The sequence below is a fragment of the Geotrypetes seraphini genome, chromosome 3, assembly GCF_902459505.1.
Source record: "Geotrypetes seraphini chromosome 3, aGeoSer1.1, whole genome shotgun sequence".
NCBI lineage: Eukaryota > Metazoa > Chordata > Amphibia > Gymnophiona > Dermophiidae > Geotrypetes > Geotrypetes seraphini.
Genome location: NC_047086.1, coordinates 160,643,866 through 160,664,572, shown reverse-complemented (window position 1 = coordinate 160,664,572; position 20,707 = coordinate 160,643,866).

Sequence of the window (20,707 nt, the reverse complement as noted above, 5' to 3'; positions counted from 1 at the left end):
TACTTGAGGTTTGCTTCCTAAGGGCAGAATATATGGTTCTATTTATCTGTGGTTAACCTTTCATGTGCAGTTCTCTTTTACTGCAACTCTACTTCTTCAAATAATAAATGTTCTGTTGTTTTACTCTAGTGTTATCACTGGCTCATGGATAAAGAAAATGGGTGAACTGTTAAGACTATTCACAGAGAGAGAACTCCTCTCTCACACGCACACACAAACTCTTCCCATTCTAGTCCAAACTGGAAGGCAACCCCCGGCCATAACCACCATAATGCTGGTGACCCTATTGAGTGTGTCAGGTTATACCTGGCTTTACCTCACCTCACATACCTCAGCAATAATTATACTACGAGTATAACGATTTTTTTTTTGTTTTTGGGCAGTTCAGTGTAATTTCCGAACTGCTTATGCCTACAAAGTATTGAAAATGTCTTGTTATTTCCATAAAACTTTGCTTTTGTCACCAGGCTAGTCAAATTTTGCAATTTACCCATTTAAAACGTGAAACAATGAATTTTCTTCTCTTTATTCTTATAGTCATAAAAAGCAACAAATAAATCACAATTGCGTTACCAACCGAGCCATTGACCTCAGATTTCTGTCATCAAGTTGTAGTAGTATTGTCAGTCGTAGAAGAGTGGATGAAAGCATTCAAATTGAAATTAAATTCTCAGAAAACAAAATTCTTTTTTGCTACCCCTTCTAGGGTTGTGGAGGATTGTCTTGGTTTGAAAGTTACAAAATATCCCATAGAGTCCATAGTAAAATCCATGGAGTCTCAAATGAATGCAGTAGTTTGCAAAAACTTTTTTATACTCTGGAAATTGCACTTTGTTCGATCCTATTTTGAACAACTAGCATTTCAGCTGCTGGTACAGTCCTTGTTATTGTCTGTACTTGATTATTGTATTATCTACTTTGCAGGCTGCAAAAAAACATTCTAGGTGAAAATTTTACCCTACCACAAGTCCAAATCCTCTCATATGCAGATGATGATCTTTCTCCTTTACAAAGCCAGGAACACATTGAATAATACACTACAACACGTAAAAAACACAATCTTATTTATTTATTTTAAAATGTTTATATCGCATAAAAATGTACATAAAAGTCTAACATGCATACGTATTCATCAGAAAGGCCTAATTCTACGTGGCATTACAAAGGCATCAACAATCTAATAACTCCTCAATCCCTAAATCATCACAGCACCTCCCTTCTTATCTTCCAACACCTCTTCCAATATATTGCACCACATAAAAACATTCACAAACAATTGTCTTTTCAACAATTTCTTAAAATCCAATCTAGCTGCACATAAACGCAAAGATCCTGGCAGAGCATTACAGAGTTTCACATCCCCTACTGACAACATGGCGGCACCAATCCCAGAGTGAGTGATTATCCTGTTGCTATTGCAATTTAATCTCATACCTGTTTCTGACCTTAAACTCCTTCTTGGATGATAAATTTCTAGCAACCCTTGCAATACAGTAGGAGATACATGATACAGTACCTGATGTATTATTGACAGAATTTTATATTGTACTCTTTGTTGAATTGGCAACCGGTGTAGCTGTTTCAAAATTGGTGTTATATGAGCCACTCGGCACACCAGCTATTAACCATGCTGCTGAGTTCATAAGTAATTGCAACGCCCTAATCTTCACGTTTCCAGCCCCCAGGTACAATACATTGCAATAATCCACCTTACTTAAAATCAATAGACTACCTAAGTGACTAGACACAAAAGAACTACCTCAAACTAAATAAGTCCAAGACTAAGATTCTTTGGTTTGGTGATGTTAAACCTCTACCATGCACAGAAATCAAACTCTCCTCAGGAGAGAAGCTAAAAATAGGAAGAACCTCCAAAGTACTGGGTGTCATTCTCAACTCTTCCTTAACCTATAAAGACTAAATCAATATAGTGATGAGAAAATTCTTCTTCAGGCTAAGGACAACTGAGAGCAATCAGGCCAGTGCTAACACAAAACAAGCAATACTACTACCATATCTGGACTATTATAACTCTCTTTACGTATACTGGTGTCGCAGAAAAGAAACTCAAAAGATTACAGACACTTCAGAATACAGCAAAATGGACAAGGCTACCCTACTTCTGAAAGGACTACATTGGCTACTGATAAAGAATGTTATGCATAATCCATAAAGCCATATACAGAGAAAACATCTATGGGCTCTCCACAAACATTAAGGTTACACCCTCCTTCCTCAAGACCAATGCAATAGTTCAAGATCCCCTTCCCGTCTCAACAACAAATCCACCATAAAAAGATGTTTTGAGTTCACATTCGAAATCTAAGCACCATACATCTGGAATAAACTCCCAACATCTTTACGACCGATCTCCTCTTACTTCTGTTTCCGGAAGACACTTAAGACGCATCTCTTCTCCACATAAGACAAGATAACTCTAGCCAATATCTGTTTCTATTAATCTCTCTTGCCTCATTCACAGTTCCTACTGTTAAACGCTGTACAGTCTTTTGTTAACTATTTTCAATTCTTGTTGAAAAATTGTGGGGTGTAAGACCTGTATAGTATAGTATCTCTGGAGACTTGCTTTGATTCCCGATTTTTAACCTAAGACAGACCATGTAACACCTTTTTCCCTTCTTTTGTGAGAAATTTAATCACTGAACAGTGCTCCAAATCTAGCAGTTTCTGACTTGATTTGCACGAGGACTCTCGTGACATCTTGTGCATGAGTAACCTGTCGCTCATACTTAGGTAGATAAATTATTGAACACCCCTCATAAGAAACTAATTTGACAGAAATATGCATAAAAACTAGCACAATGAATGTTTAAATAAATAAATAAATAAAAATTACAAAGTTGCAATTTGACATATTCAAAGCACAGGTGGAAATGTTACACTAAAGTATAAACATATAGCCAGAAGGATATCTCCTGGAAGTGTTAGAAAATGAAGGGTGATCTAATGCAGTGTTCTTCAACCGCCGGTCTGCAGAAATTTCCTATCGGTCCGTGACCGGAACGTGCCTCAGGCCTGAGGAGATCAATGCACAAAGCTGCGGCCGGCGGCTCCTACGTGCGTTCTACCGGAACTGGCAGCCTTCTCTCTGACGTCGCAACATCAGAGAGAAGGCTTCCGGATGATGCGCCAGACGCACAAGGAGCTGCCGCATGTGTCTTTGTGCACTGATCTCCTCAGGCCTGAGGCACGTTTCGGCCGTGGACCGGCAGTGAGGAAGAGCCACAGGGATAGGAGAGGAAATCAGATCTTTATTCAGGTTTCTCTCTCTTTCTATGGAGCAAGTAGTGGTGGTAAATCTCAGCTCTGCAGCAGCCGCAGGCAGTGAGGAAGAGGGAGCCGGCCACGGGCAGCATAAAACAGCCAGCTGGGCGCGCCGGTATGTTTCTTGCAGAGCCCGATGGGAGCACTGGTATGTTTCTTGTAGTGGGGAAGGAAGACAAGAGAGACAGCTGGCTTTCTCAAGGCGTTGTTTGTAAACAAGAGAGGGCAGGACACCCAGCCTCACCCAACTGCCGTGATGAAGGGATGGCACATGGAGGGAGGGAGACAACAAAGGTAGGGAAAGGATTTTATTTTCAATTTAGTGATTGAATTGTGTCAATTTTAAGAATTTTCATCTGCTGTCTGTATTTTGCACTGTTCAGGAAGAAATATATTTGTTTCTTTTTTTCTGGGGGTGTACTGCATGCAGAGTCATGAATCTTAGGGTTTCGTTTGAATATATTAGCAATTTTAGTTTGTGGTCCTGTATTTGCAGAGGGATAATCTGTTCTGTTAGGAATGAATGTTGAGAAGCATAGTGTGCTCTGTGTAGTTTAATTTTGTGGTTAACCATCATGTGTTGTTAGTAAGATTATATTGTGTGTATATATGAAAAATGAATGGAAAAAATAGTGTTACAATTATTATGGGGGCGGGGTCTGGCCCACGACTTAGTCCAGTGCTCTTCAATCGCCAGTCTGCGGACCGGTGCCAATCCACAAAATAATTATTTTATTTCCGCCGGTCCATAGGTGTAAAAAGGTTGAACAACACTGATCTAATGCAAAATTGTGTTAATCAATGGAAGATCCAATTGACCTAAACATAAAGATACCTGCTGTCAACAATCAGAAAAGTTCCAGCAGTAAATTATTTCACAACTAAACAAAAGAAAAATTTGTTCATTAAGACAGGCCTAAAATATTTACTTAAAAGGTCTTATAAAATCAGTAATAATTTTAATGTAAATGTATAAACCAGTGATAATTTTATCTAAAGCAGTAAAAGTAGGTAATAGGATTGAAGTCTTGGAATAATATACCATGAAACATATTGCTACAGAGCATATGATAAATCTCACATATAATTACCGGCACAGGAAGGTGTATAAAAATGATTAGAAACCACAACTATGAAGTAGATGCTGACTGGAGCCTGATTAAAATCAAAACATGAGCTTAAACAGGAAAATCCCTATAGGGAAAGGAAATAATAAGGATTGTTGCCAAATGTGTAGTGAGATCAAACCTAAAAAGCTAATAAATTAAATTGAAAACACAGGCCAATGGGATGAAGCTTGAATTAATCATCACTGTTTCTAAATTATTTTCATTATTTTTTTAACAGTTGAATAAAGCCACATATGTGCAGCAGGAAATACCTACCTCTTATCAGGAAAACCAAGCCAATTCTCCAAACTCAAAAACAAAAAAGCGGTATATGAAAAATGCCATGAATATGCTCTACAGGAAAAACAGCTAAAAGCCCTAAGTCAGAATGATTGCCTACAATATTCTGCAGAATGGAATAGAGCTTATGGGGGCCTCTAAGGCTGCTAAAAGAATAGTATCAGTAATATATTTAAAAAAGTACAAAAACTGGAGACTGGACATATAGGGAAACAACAACAAAATAATAACAAATCCTAAATATTATAAAATGGCTATCTATAAGATTTATTCTACAAGATTGTTCTAGAATGTTGCCCGAGTAAGACCTGGGCTTCAGTGTCTCTCTCTTTTATTTTTAAGTTTTTAGTTCTATTTAGAATTTGTTGGTTTCTACTTTATTTTGTTCCTTTCATCTACCTTATTCATAGTTTTACAGGGTTCTGTACTTTTTTCTTTTAATTTTCACTCAGGTGAGTCAGAAAATAACTTGGACAGGAGGAGTTTGACAGTTATAGAATCACAGCATAACTGTCTACTAACTAAAGGCCTGGAATGGTTCATTTTCAGCAGAGGCCCTTCCTACCTGCGTGTGGTGACTGGAGATCGCTGCGGAGAGATTGTTGCTGGAGGCGGGACCAGTTGAGCATGGTTGACCACTGCTGGTGGTTGCCTAGGATGGGGAGACATCTGCTCTCTCATTGGGGAGGGGCTGATGGTATCTCCGGATCCGTGGAGTGGGACCGTGTTGTGGACTCCTCCTCCCGGTTGTCCGATGGAGGCAGAGTGCTGTATTCTTCGGGAGCTGCCCATGGGCATCCGCCGCTCACCGAGAGCAGTGTGGCCTGGCGCTGGATTGTTCTACCTCTGTGCTTCTTCTGCCTGGAAGCAATGAGTCAGGGTTTCAGCAGCTGAAAAGCCCGAGCTGATATCTATCCGGTCTGGACTTTTGCCATTGGGATTATTTAAAATATGCCGAGGCAATAGGGCTGCTTCAGGAAATCGGACTTCTGCCAGACATTTGATTTTGTTTTTCAATTTTTTCTTTCAGTTTATGAATTATTTTAAATTTTATTCCATTGTTTTTACCCCTATTCTTTTTATTAATTGAATTCTATTGTTTAATGGTTCCTCCCTTCTATTCCTTTAATTCATTTAGATATCATTTACATAGATGGTGCTCTTATCTATGAAATAATATACATACTTCTTCTCCTCTCTACTCCTTCCTGCCCTCTATAGTCCTTCCTACCCTCTTCTAACCCCTTCCACTGTAATGTCACCTAGAGCTTGTATAGGTATGTACAACGCACAAATGGAAGAAATAAAATAAATACATTTAGGCAAGAAAAGCTATACATATAAAAGAATTCTATGTAAAATTTAGCACATTGCCCAAATGATGGGCATTTAAAAGAAACAAAATAATTAACAGTCAAAAAATGCTTTCAAAACACTGGACGATTGGTCTGAAACAAAAAAAAGAATCACCACTGCTACTAAAAAAAGTTTTAGTACAATGAAATAAAAGCACAAATGTGTAGCAGAAAGCACCTGCCTCTTGCAGGAAAACCAGCAAAGTCTTCATTCTGAGAAAGCGCGGTAAAGAGTCAGGACGACACCCAAAAGTGTAAAAATGAGGCAAAAGAAAACCCAGGAGTGAAAGAAAGAGGAAAGGGGAGAGGAAAAAGAAAAGCTAAAGGAAATCAGAGGGCTGGCTATGCTTCTGGTGGGGAACCCATAGGCACCCTGTATAAGAGGCTTAGAGGGACATTTTTGGAAAAAAATGTTTAAGTCCAACTTGGACATTTCCAGCTGAACATCCAAAGTTGGAGGAACACAAATGGCCATTTTTGAATGGCAAGTGCTGGACATCGAAATATATATATTTTTTGAAAATCGTCTACTTAAGACGTCTTGGCCACTGGGATTTTTAACTTTATACCCCATTTTTGATCAGAAAAACTTCCATGTTGAAAATGTCCTAATCCTAACCATGTGGATGGGGCCAGCATAGTAATGGACTGGCCAGACAGCCATCCCAACAGAGCAATAGGAAACCTTAGAGGGCAGTGCTGTGAACTTCACATAAAGGGTGCAAGCTGTATATCTCACTATAACTCTCTTATAATTTATGGTGAGCCCCCTAACACCCCCCTCAAACCTGCGTACCATCCCAATATCATTTATGGCTACAAGTGGCACCTATATGGCAGTATAGTAGGGTTTTGGTGGGCTCATGCTTTCTAATATAAATGTTGTGGCTTATGGGCCTGGCTCTTCCTCTTTATGTTTCACTAGCCCATCCACTTGGCTAATTAAGATATCTGTGAGATGCTCTATTAGGATTTGCCATACAAGATACTGCTGTTCCAGAGACAGGTATGTACTGTTTCAGTCAGATCTTTGTGGGATGGGAGAAGGTCAGTAACCACTGGGGGAGTGTGTGGGTGGGGCATTATTTAATCCCTCCAGTGGTCATCTGGACATTTTGGGTACCTTTTTGGCACCTAGATGCTTTCAAAATAGGTCTTTCCCAGAACATCTAAGTTCCATCCGGGATATCTTGGGAAAGGTTTGACTATCCACACAAGACATCAAAGCCTACAATGTCCACAGCCCACCCATAAAAAAGGCCTTGTAACACGCCCCTTGAATTCTGGATTTACAGCAGATGAAATGTCTCATTAGACATCCAGGAAAATGATTTTGAAAATTGGCATTTTGACATCCCAGCAATTAGAACATCCAAGTGTCAATTTAGGCAATTTTTTGGACCTCTTAGGGGTTTTTTTTTTGCCCCTAATTGCCTTCTTCCCAGAGCTGCTTCCTACTTTAGCCTACAAAAGCTCATTCTCCTTATAGTTTATTATTTTTTTAGACCAGGGCTGCCCAAGTCCGGTCCTCAAGATCTACTGGCAGGCCAGGTTTTCAGGATATCCACAATGAATATGCATGAGAGAGATTTGCCTCCACTGCCTTCTTGGTATTCAAATCTCTCTCATGCATGTTCATTGTGGATATCCTGAAAACCTGTCCTGCCAGTAGATCTCTAGGACTCGACATGGCAGCCCTGTTTTAGACCAATATTATTGTAATTTAACTTTTTTATTGAAGTATGAGATGTTCATATATGGTAATATAAGAAAGAATAGATATGTAGTGAACTAATAACTTTAGCTTTATTTGGTTTGCTATCATAAGATATATTGCCATATATGACATATCATTATTATCATCTAGTATTATAATTTGTATTTTTAGGTTTGCAATTGTGTGGTAATGAGGCCAATATAGTCATCCTTGGAAAGTAATTAACTTGGATGCAGAGAAAGCCTTTGATCGAGCGAAATGGACTTTCATGTACCACGCAATGGATTGGATTGGTTTGGGATAGGTTCTGGATTTATTTAAATGATTCAAACGTTGAATAGTTCCCCCTCAGCCAAATTATATATTAATAATACATTCTCTGAACATTTTCATTTATATAGGGGAGTGAGACAAGGATGTCCCTTATCTCCTTTGCTTTTTGATATTGTTTTGGAACCCTTGTTATTGGCTATTCAGGCAGAAGAGATACAGGGAATTCCATATGCAGGTTGAGATTATAAATTTTCGGCTTACGCAGATGATATATTGCTTCATTTGAAAAATCCTGAAACAACCATCCCTAATTTTACTGGATTTAATTGATTATTTTGGTAAATTTTCTGGATATAAGTTAAATTGGAGTAAATTAGAGGTTCTTCCATTGAATGTACACTGTGTAAAAGGAATATTTTTGATCCATTTCCATTCCTTTGGAAGGAAGAGGGAATAAAATATTTAGGTATAATGATTCAAAAAACATTGGAAGATACAGTAAATGAAAGATCCTTATTGCTGAAGGTCAAAGAAATGTGTGAGCATTGGAATCCATTACATCTTTCTTGGTGGGGGAGTCCAAACTATCAAAATGATGATCTTGCCTGTAGTTTGTTACCAAATGAGTATGTTACCAATTTATTTTCAATCATTTTTTTACACAAAACTAAATGGGATTCTTTCAAAATTCCTTTGGCTTGGCAAAACTCCTAGAATAGCCTTAGTATCTTTGCAAAAATCTCAATCAAGGGGAGGGATAAATTTTCCAAATTTTTACATGCAGATATCAAGCTTTTATTTTGTGTCAGGGTAAGTATTGGATCCTTCCTGAACTCATGGAGAATCTGCCGGATTGGTTGAGTCTGGAAAGTCATCTTATGGCCCCGCCTTATCTTAATCATATATTGAGTATCAAGCTTCCTAGACTATATAAGGACAATATTATTTTTCATTCAACTTGGATTACATTAAAATATATAAATGCCTTAACTCCTATTCCGATACAGCAAGCCAAATGTCAATCCCTATGGTTTAACTCCAAGATACAAATCGGCGAGACTAAAATCCTCTGGAAACATTGGTTGCAGGCAGGCATTCGTACTCTAAATCAGTGGTCCCCAACCCTGTCCTGGAGGACCCCAGGCCAATCGGGTTTTCTGGATAGCCCTAATGAATATGCATGGAGCAGATTTGCATGCCTGTCACTTCCATTATATGCAAATCCCTCTCATGCATATTCAATAGGGCTATCCTCAAAACCTGATTGGCCTGGGGGTCCTCCAGGACAGGGTTGGGAACCACTGCTCTAAATGATGTTATTTTGAAAGAAAAAATGGTATCTATTACATTTACAACATTTTAAATTGACATTTTAAAATTTCAAGGTTATAAATGGTTGCAGTTGAAACAGTTAATAAATATGTGAAAAATACGTGTTTGTAAAATCCGGTTATTAGCAGGGAAACATACAGGCCATGTATACCAGAAACGAAACTGACAGCACATAAACCAAAAATTGAAACGGAGAAAAAAATAAACCTCAATTGAGGGAGGTTGGGACTACACAAGTACCCAGCCCTTCACTCATCATCACGGGTTTATAAAAAAACTCCGTGAACATATATATAAGAGTCACTGTTTCATTCGTTTTCATACATACAAAATCATGTTTTAGTCACTTTTTTTCAAAATCTTTTTTGTGTATAAACGTCAGTACCGTATTTTCGCGGATATAACGCGCACCTGTGTAAAACGCGCACAGGGGTATAGCGCGCAGAAATCACGATGATATGTACCAAAACTTTTCTATACCGCGCTCAGGCATATAACGCGCATGATGCCCGACGCTCCTTTCGCCCGCCCTGACTTTCCGTGCGCTGTCCCGACTCTCCGTTCACCCCCCCTGACTTCCGTGCACTGTCCCCCCTTGAAGTCCTGTCCCCCCTTGAAGGTCTGTCCCCATCCTGAAAGCCTGATGCCCCCCCCGACGTCCGATACATCCCCCCCCCGGCAGGACCACTCGCACCCTCACCCCGAAGGACCGCCGACTCCCCAACAATATCGGGCCAGGAGGGAGCCCAAACCCTCCTGGCCACGGCGACCCCCTAACCCCACCCCGCACTACATTACGGGCAGGAGGGATCCCAGGCCCTCCTGCCCTCGACGCAAACCCCCCTCCCCCCCCAACGACCGCCCCCCCCCAAGAACCTCCGCCCGTCCCCCAGCCGACCCGCGACCCCCCTGGCCGACCCCCACGACCCCCCCACCCCCCTTCCCCGTACCTTTGGAAGTTGGCCGGACAGACGGGAGCCAAACCCGCCTGTCCGGCAGGCAGCCAACGAAGGAATGAGGCCGGATTGGCCCATCCGTCCTAAAGCTCCGCCTACTGGTGGGGCCTAAGGCGCGTGGGCCAATCAGAATAGGCCCTGGAGCCTTAGGTCCCACCTGGGGGCGCGGCCTGAGGCACATGGGCCAAACCCGACCATGTGTCTCAGGCCGCGCCCCCAGGTGGGACCTAAGGCTCCAGGGCCTATTCTGATTGGCCCACGCGCCTTAGGCCCCACCAGTAGGCGGAGCTTTAGGACGGATGGGCCAATCCGGCCTCATTCCTTCGTTGGCTGCCTGCCGGACAGGCGGGTTTGGCTCCCGTCTGTCCGGCCAACTTCCAAAGGTACGGGGAAGGGGGGTGGGGGGGTCGTGGGGGTCGGCCAGGGGGGTCGCGGGTCGGCTGGGGGGGCGGTCGGAGGTTCTTGGGGGGGGGGCGGTCGTTGGAGGGGGGGGGGTTTGCGTCGAGGGCAGGAGGGCCTGGGATCCCTCCTGCCCGTAATGTAGTGCGGGGTGGGGGTAGGGGGTCGCCGTGGCCAGGAGGGTTTGGGCTCCCTCCTGGCCCGATATTGTCGGGAAGTCGGCGGTCCTTCGGGGGGGGGGGGATGTATCGGACGTCGGGGAGTCGGCCGGGCAAGAGGGCTTGGGCTCCCTCTTGCTCCGATCGTGGATGCGGGTGCGGGTGGGAGCGCGTGCGAGCGGTCGTTCGGGGTGGGGGTGCTAGCGGTCCTGCTGGGGGGGTGAATCGGGCGTCGGGCGGGGTGGGAACTATGTTTAAAAACTTTTCTATACCGCGCTCAGGCATATAACGCGCGAGGGGTATGCGCGGTAGGTAAAATCGCGTATAACGCGCGCGTTATATCCGCGAAAATACGGTATATAGCAATACAGGCCCGAATCCCAAACTTAACTCAATTAGTTAGCAAGGGCTACAGCTTAATTCAATTAGTGCAAAAACTCTTGGAGAAAAATACACTCATCTGGAAAAAAGAGGTTTTCACCAAAGGCTTCCAGCTCATAATCCCGACAGAAAAGACTTTCTGTTTCGCCCGGCAAGGGCTACTTCAGGGGAAAAAGCCATCTTCTACTGTCTCCATGTTGCTTGCAACTTGTTGGTAGTGAAGCCGACTCCTCTCAGGAAGGTACTGGGACTGTGAGACGCGCCCGGCTCGAATAAAAAACGAACCGGGCGTCATGACGTCATCCACTACGTGATGCGTGATAAGCTAAACACCAGCACTACTATTAACCCCACAATCGGTCATAAAAAAGGTTTAAAAGAAAATTCTTAATTTCAGAGAGATTTCATAAGAATGGCTGCCATTCAAAAGTGGTATTAAGGCCCAACGGCTCCAAAGTTTTCAATCTATTAATCCACTGTTGTTCCTTTTGCCATAACACTCTTCTGCTGTCCCCTCTTCTCTGAGTCAGGGGCAATTTCTCAATTACCCAACATTTTAAATTTTCAAACTTATGGCCCAATTGTATACAATGAGCAACCATAGGGGCTGTTAATTTTCGAGTGTTCAAACAGCTCTTATGTTCTGTGATTCTAACCGTTAAAGTACGTGACGTTTGGCCGACATATAATAAATCACATGGGCATTGAATAATGTAAACTATGTTTATAGACTGGCATGAAGACGAATGACGTAAATCAAAACTCCTGCCATCCGACGGATTAATAAATCTGGAAATAGTCATCATTATGTTACAATTTGAACAATGGCCACAAGGTCTGTGACCATAGACAATATTTAAATCTTCTTCTGTAAACTTTTCCTTCGAGGTATGACATAACAAGTCACTTAGATTTTTATTTCTTAATTGAGAAAAAATAAATCGCTTGTTTGCAAAACAAGGAAGAGTTTTTAATAGAGGAAGATGTCTTTTATATTTCTTGATTATTCGTGCTGACATCCGAGTCTGTTTAATTACACATGGAATTATTGTTTCTTCTGGTTGAGATTTTTTATAGTCCAGCAACGTGTCCCTAGGATTATGTAGCGCACGTTTTTTAGCTCTTTTTACTATATTGTCAGGGTAATCTCTTGACAATAATCTTTGTTCTAATATTTTTGCTTCTTGGACAAACTTTTCCTTGGTGTTGCAACATGTGTAATTAAACAGACTCGGATGTCAGCACGAATAATCAAGAAATATAAAAGACATCTTCCTCTATTAAAAACTCTTCCTTGTTTTGCAAACAAGCGATTTATTTTTTCTCAATTAAGAAATAAAAATCTAAGTGACTTGTTATGTCATACCTCGAAGGAAAAGTTTACAGAAGAAGATTTAAATATTGTCTATGGTCACAGACCTTGTGGCCATTGTTCAAATTGTAACATAATGATGACTATTTCCAGATTTATTAATCCGTCGGATGGCAGGAGTTTTGATTTACGTCATTCGTCTTCATGCCAGTCTATAAACATAGTTTACATTATTCAATGCCCATGTGATTTATTATATGTCGGCCAAACGTCACGTACTTTAACGGTTAGAATCACAGAACATAAGAGCTGTTTGAACACTCGAAAATTAACAGCCCCTATGGTTGCTCATTGTATACAATTGGGCCATAAGTTTGAAAATTTAAAATGTTGGGTAATTGAGAAATTGCCCCTGACTCAGAGAAGAGGGGACAGCAGAAGAGTGTTATGGCAAAAGGAACAACAGTGGATTAATAGATTGAAAACTTTGGAGCCGTTGGGCCTTAATACCACTTTTGAATGGCAGCCATTCTTATGAAATCTCTCTGAAATTAAGAATTTTCTTTTAAACCTTTTTTATGACCGATTGTGAGGTTAATAGTAGTGCTGGTGTTTAGCTTATCACGCATCACGTAGTGGATGACGTCATGACGCCCGGTTCGTTTTTTATTCGAGCCGGGCGCGTCTCACAGTCCCAGTACCTTCCTGAGAGGAGTCGGCTTCACTACCAACAAGTTGCAAGCAACATGGAGACAGTAGAAGATGGCTTTTTCCCCTGAAGTAGCCCTTGCCGGGCGAAACAGAAAGTCTTTTCTGTCGGGATTATGAGCTGGAAGCCTTTGGTGAAAACCTCTTTTTTCCAGATGAGTGTATTTTTCTCCAAGAGTTTTTGCACTAATTGAATTAAGCTGTAGCCCTTGCTAACTAATTGAGTTAAGTTTGGGATTCGGGCCTGTATTGCTATATACAGACGTTTATACACAAAAAAGATTTTGAAAAAAAGTGACTAAAACATGATTTTGTATGTATGAAAACGAATGAAACAGTGACTCTTATATATATGTTCACGGAGTTTTTTTATAAACCCGTGATGATGAGTGAAGGGCTGGGTACTTGTGTAGTCCCAACCTCCCTCAATTGAGGTTTATTTTTTTCTCCGTTTCAATTTTTGGTTTATGTGCTGTCAGTTTCGTTTCTGGTATACATGGCCTGTATGTTTCCCTGCTAATAACTGGATTTTACAAATACGTATTTTTCACATATTTATTAATTATTTGGACGTTTTGACCTTAACAAATTGCTAGTTGCAGTTGAAACAGGTCATTCAGAAAGGGTTCCCTGACTGGCGCAATTTAAAAAGTCAGTATAGTTTGCCTGGTCTGTTTCCAGACAGATTTTCAAGGGCATTGAACGGACACGTATCAGAACTTTAGTAAGTGTCCTTAGGCATATGTTGTTTAAAGATGCAAAGGTAGGCCCTGTTTATCTTTCCCTTCTTTGAAGATGGTATAAGGACATCTATGTTTGTCTTTCTTTCTTTGACATGAATGTTTAAACAGAGTTGTAGTGAAGTGAATTCAATTGTTTTGTTAAGCCGTATTTACAGACAGATTTAGTTAAGAAGCTCTGCTGGTCAAGGCTTTTTCTTACCTTTTGGACTTCAATCTCTAGATAGGAAAAATGCTGATGTGTTTAAAGTTTCATGTGACCTTACGTCACATGCCATCACATGCTGGCAAACCTGATTCGTATAAATATGTGAAACTCATAATAAAAGACGGACATATTTGAAAGATGGTTTCTGGTCTTTAAGATGTGTCCCCAGGTACCTGACTTACAAATGACAGAGACAGAGAAAGTATGGGGCAGGAATTGGGACCTGAATCCTTTTCAGTTGGGGGCTTGTCCGCGATGGGCAGATGATATCACCGGTATTTTGTGAGTATTTCTGAATTTTTTCTGTTCTTTAATACTCACTGGGTAGTGGTGACCTGTACCCAACCCTTTATTTTAAGTTCAAGCTTTGGGTTCTATTATGGAGTTTTTTTGGGAAAAATCTCGGGGTACTTTCGGTAAGCGCCCCTCATATATATAAGCAGCTGCCATTCTTTCGGAAAGAATGAAATTATTTATAGAACCCCCCTGCCCACTCTGTCATTTGTAAGGTTAAAAACTTTTATAGAGTATAAGATTTTATTGTCTCTTATTACTGTACCTCGCTTATAAGGTAAGATAAGCGAATATTTTTGCATTGTTATATGGGTTTTGTAATGAGTCATAAAGGCACTTACTCCTAGACAAATGAGACTTGTACGGCTGTGTGTGTGTATGACATTTTTCCTTCAGCTCCCATCTTTCTGTGTCACCAATGTTTACTACTGAGGTAGGACATGCTGTTATGTGGAATGAATTGAATGCGCTGTTTGAATCAGTCTAAGATCTTTCCCTTGTAGTTAAAAAAAAGAAAAAAAGAAAAAGAAAAAATTCCGTTTTAAAGGTTTTCTTTCTTGTGCAGAGCAAAGCTAATCTGTTCTTTGCTTTCATTATCAGGGTCTGTGCATGAATGTTTTTGTCCCTTCCCCCAGACTTCTCTGTTTGGGCTTCCACTGACCCCCTATAGTGCTTCTTTGAAATTACTCATTCTTGGTTTTATAAAGCAGTAAGGTGAGATTCCACTGCTTGTCTCTTGACTTTTCTCCGGCATTATCAAAACCACCATCTCTTCTTATAATATGCCCATCGCTCTTGTTGCCAAAGCTGATGGCATTCCCTGTTTCGTCCTAGATTTAGGGCTGTTAATGTTTTGGTAATTCTCATTGCCCTTATGTTTCTTCCACCATTCCACCGGCAGCCAATGATTTTTTTTCTGTCATTTTCCTAAAGAATGTTTTATTTTAGTCCCTTTGGTGAAGCTTTTCAGCTCCTTTTTTGCCTTCACCTTTAAGCAACAGTATACCTAGTGTGGAATGTCCTTCGGGCTATTCTACAAGTCATGCACTGCCCCTCATGGTCCTATTCTTATTTTGTACAACTTTTTGTGTTCCATAATTCTAGAGACCTGTCAGGCTGATAGTTTGCATCTTTTATAATGATTGTCTGTGTGTGGTCACAAGGTGTCACGAAATAAACTGCACTGGTGTACATCTGAAGTGAAATACCTGGGTTTTGTCCTGTCTCATGGTCAGAGGAAAATCTGCACTTTCTGCACTGCTGCTATTCTGGGTCGGCCCCGCCCAGCTACCAAGAAAGACATGCTTACTTTTCTTGCTATGATTGGTCACTGCCGCCAATGGATCTCTGCTTGTTCCTTCTATGACCAGATTTTGAGACAGACCCTGGTTTCTGAAATGACTGCTCTTATCAGATGGACTTATGAAATGTTGGACATTTAAGATGTGCTTTGGTTTCTAGCTCAAGTTTGGGTTTTCCTGCTTATGCCCACATGTTTTATCTCTTTGTTTGGGACTATTGTAACACCATGAAGGGAGAACATGGCGGTAAATTACGCTCTGTTGCCTTTTTTTTATAGTCACTCCTGTTCAAGAAAGCCCTGGCTGCTTGTGCTATTGTGGTAGAGATGGTTACTTCTCTGATCCTAGGTCACCCCATTACCCTTCACACTCTTCACGATGTTCAAGCCCTTCTTTTAAATGGGCTTTCGGGTCTCACGGGTGAACAGGATTCTCTTCCTCTCTTTTTTCACAGCTTCCTCTGAATTTGATGCCTGGCGTTTGGCAGGTGCCCAAAGCCGCCCTTTTAGACGGACTTTGGTGCAAAGAGGGGAAACCCTGGATACCAGCTGCTAGCTCTCCCTTATTCATTGCCCAATATCATGGTATTGGTTATCGTAGTGCTCGCTCGACATTTTAACTTCTTGCTAGTGATATTTTCATTCTTGACCTTTTGCTCCTTGATACAGAGATATATAGCTTGATAATTACAGCTGGCACGGTTGTGAATTGAAAATAAATTGGAAAATACAATTCCTTTCTATTGTTTTAGCTGAAATTAGGATGTTGCTAATTTAAAATGTTTTTTCCGGATTTATACATAGCCATCCCAGATCCGTTTTGGCACAGATATTTCTAATGTTTTCCACGGGTCCTCTTTATCACTGCAGAGATAGAGACGCTCCAAAGAGACATTAGCTTTATGCCTTTTTCCAAATATGAGATGGTTATGATATACATTATTTGTTGTTTTGGTTTTTTTATATCAATGTGTTTATTTGCAGAGTTAAATTCAGCCCTGCACACTTGACAGATGGAGTAATAGCTCCACGCTTAAAAACTTTATGTTTTGTCTGTGTCATGTCTACTTGTTTTAGTTTAGTGGGTACCCCAGGATACATAATATTGGCCATTTCTAGAGCTCTTTTTCCACTTCTTACTAGCCTAACTGCGCAATGTTCTTTTACTTTTAGCTTTTATATTCTGAATATAGTTTAGTTAGGGGTTATAAGAAAAAGTTTTACTTTATACAGCGTTTATTTCGTGGTGTTCCCTACATATGATCCATTCAATATACATTTCTGAATACATTCAGTACATCAGTATGGTCTCTCTGAAGTGCATAATAGTTATATGCAGCACGATAAAAACATATCCTTTTGGATTGTTCAATTAAGAACCTTAAGCAAGTGAGTATTGTCTCTCTTTTGCCATGGCTATGCTAAGTGAATGAATTGGTATTGTGCATGTTGCCACATTCAGTACAGGCAACATGGTTTCTCTTGTTTTCTATCTCTTATTTGGATCACATTGGAGTACAGCTGCTGAATGATATTTGGAATGCTTTTCAAGCATTTCTTTTCAAGTATCTCTTTCTGTATGCACAGATATCTGGCTGCTCTCCCTTTGAGATTCTCACGGGATGACCTTTCCCCGCCCCATGGGTGGATTTTCCCTTGATACAGGAGGAATACGTCCAAAAGCTAATTGAAATATTAGGGCTTGTTCAAAGAAACGTGTCTTGCACTTCTCCTTTCTCTCCACAGATTCCTACCCATTTTTTCCAGCCTGGTGATTATCCAGCAGCTTTTCAAGGATCGGAAGCAGACAGATTTCCCCTTTGGCCTTCCCACTACTGTGATCGCTGTGCCCAGGCCCGCTGCACTCACTGAGGAGTTTCCTGTTTGGATCCACGCAAGTCGCTTGAAGAGGGTTAACCTAAAACCCCAGAAGCAAGTCTTCCCTGCGCAGATTTCACCTCCTCCAGTAGAACAACATGATGATCTCATTGCAGCATTCTACCAACTTTATCATTCTCTTACTGGCACTGCTGCTGCTAGTTTTTCTCCCTGTATGGATCATTTCTAACTGGGTCTACAGGGATGATGTGTTCTGGGTTCACGACACTTTCTGCCCATACCCATCTGTAAATGACACTCCTACTGTAAACAGCACCCCCGACACCTCTTTGCGAACACAACGTCAAGCTGGACTACTCCCTCGCAAAGGCTGTCCTTCAATTGGAATCCAGAAAAGACCGATAGTATGCTACCCTTTGGTATAATTCCAGCAGTGTGCAAGTTGCCACCTTCTCCTTTGAGTATTGTGACATTGTGGACTGTTCATCAATTGATATCCCAAGGCTGTGCCATTGGTCCTCAGAGATTCCTAAAACTAAGGACATATATGTATATGTTACTGACTTACGTTGGGGGGATAAGTGTGCATTCTGGGGAGTGATAGGGTGGAATATTAATACTGACTGGGCTTATAAACTAGAAAATACCCTGAAAAACAGTGGACCAAAATGGTAAATCACTGCTTACTTGTATGACCCTTCATAAGGTTGGACACTGTTATAGGAAAAGTGTTCCTGCACAAATTATTAAGCTTTCTCTTACTATTGACAACCCTAGACCTACTGATGAAGGTATGTACATTATGGACATATGGTTTAAGGGTGGGTCTAGCTATCATCAGTTTTCTTATGGGATCTATCTACCTCCACTCATCCTCTCCCGCCATTTTGTGGGGGCCCCAAAAAATACTAACCCACTGGCCCCTACATTCAATAAATTTACTGACATGATGGCTATTGCCAATCCCACTTTTGAAGATACTGTGGCTGTTGAGGTAGGGTTTTCAGAACCTAACCTTTGGTTAGAATGGATGAAATTCACTGCTGATCAACATAATAAGAGTAATTGTTACATATGTGCTCAAGCTAGACCCCATCTAGGAACCGTACCTCTGGACCTCCCTCCTGGTATCCAACCATGCCTTTTTGGGTTATTTACCAGTATCTCCTCTAATTTTACCTATCCCCTTTGTGTACTGCAGTGTTCTAAATACCCTTTGTTGCCAGGACAGCAAAAGCTTGATATTGCCGTTATCATCTATAAGGGCAATTACATATGTCATGTTTCTAATCTGACACAGAGTAGTTTTGTAGGTAATTTACCCCCAGGTTATTGTTCTGTCTTGGCTCATAGGTATGCCCCATTGTTGCTGCATTAGATTTGATATTTACTGGCTTTATGGAGACTTTTGGCTCCCTGTTAAGCTACCCAGCCAGTGGATAGGCCAGTGCACTTTAGTTAAGGTTACTATGCTTCTGCATATTCTTTCTGAAAGGCATCCTTCCTATTCACATGGTTTTTCCTTTTATTTGTCTTGATATAAATCTGATCACATGTATACATAGATGCTATAGGGGTCCCAAGAGGGGTCCCAGATGAATTTAAGGCCCGAGCTCAGGTTAAGGCTGGGTTTGAGTTCCTTATTCCCTTTATTACTATTAATAAGAATGTTGATCGGATTAGTTAAAATTATTATAATCAGCAACGCTTTGTGAACTATTCTAGGAACGCCTTGCAAGGTATTACTGATCAATTAGGCTCCACTTCTCAGATGGTTCTCAAAATCATATGGCCCTAGATATGATTCTAGCTGAGAATTCTGAAAAATTCTCCTCAGTATTTTATGCTGTTGTACTTTTCTTTCTGACAATATAGGTCCTCCTATGGACATTCAGAAATTAGCAGACCTCTTTGCTGAGTTCAAATGTAACTCTGATTTATCTAATTCTTGGGATCAGCACTTTAGTTGAATGCATAATCTCTTATTATTTGCACTCTTATCTTGACTGCTCATGTACTGTGTTATTCGTATTACAGCTCCTAAAAAGACCCCTCCTTGAGAGACATACCTAGAGTATCACTCCCTTCCAGCTCATGCTGTGTATTTGTGACGTCATTTACATGACGTAAGAGGGGAATTGAACGGACACGTATCAGAACTTTAGTAAGTGTCCTTAGGCATATGTTGTTTAAAGATGCAAAGGTAGGCCCTGTTTATCTTTCCCTTCTTTGAAGATGGTATAAGGACATCTATGTTTGTCTTTCTTTCTTTGACATGAATGTTTAAACAGAGTTGTAGTGAAGTGAATTCAATTGTTTTGTTAAGCCGTATTTACAGACAGATTTAGTTAAGAAGCTCTGCTGGTCAAGGCTTTTTCTTACCTTTTGGACTTCAATCTCTAGATAGGAAAAATGCTGATGTGTTTAAAGTTTCATGTGACCTTACGTCACATGCCATCACATGCTGGCAAACCTGATTCGTATAAATATGTGAAACTCATAATAAAAGACGGACATATTTGAAAGATGGTTTCTGGTCTTTAAGATGTGTCCCCAGGTACCTGACTTACAAATGACAGAGACAGAGAAAGTATGGGGCAGGAATTGGGACCTGAATCCTTTTCAGGCATCAGGCTGCCAAGTGGTATAAATTAATATCTGAATATTTGGGAAGAAAAACCTAACACAAGCTTTAGAGACATTTGGAGTATAGAAACAAAGCAGCATATTTCTGCTATGCAATGGCCACGGATATGGACATGGAGAATAAGATGTACAGCATCAGCATCTATAAGACAAACTTGGGTTTTTTTTTGTTATATAGAATATTTTTAACCCCTGTTCATTTACAAAAATTGGATAATTCAAAATTTAATAGATGTTGGCACTGTCAACTTGCAGTTGGGACACTGGGTCATCTTTTATTTTGTTGCCCGTTGATACTCAATTTCTGGAAGTCAATTTGGTACAAAATCAACCTGGTATTAGGTGTCTCTATTCCACTTTCGTATGACGTGGTTTTATTTGGATAACAAACAATA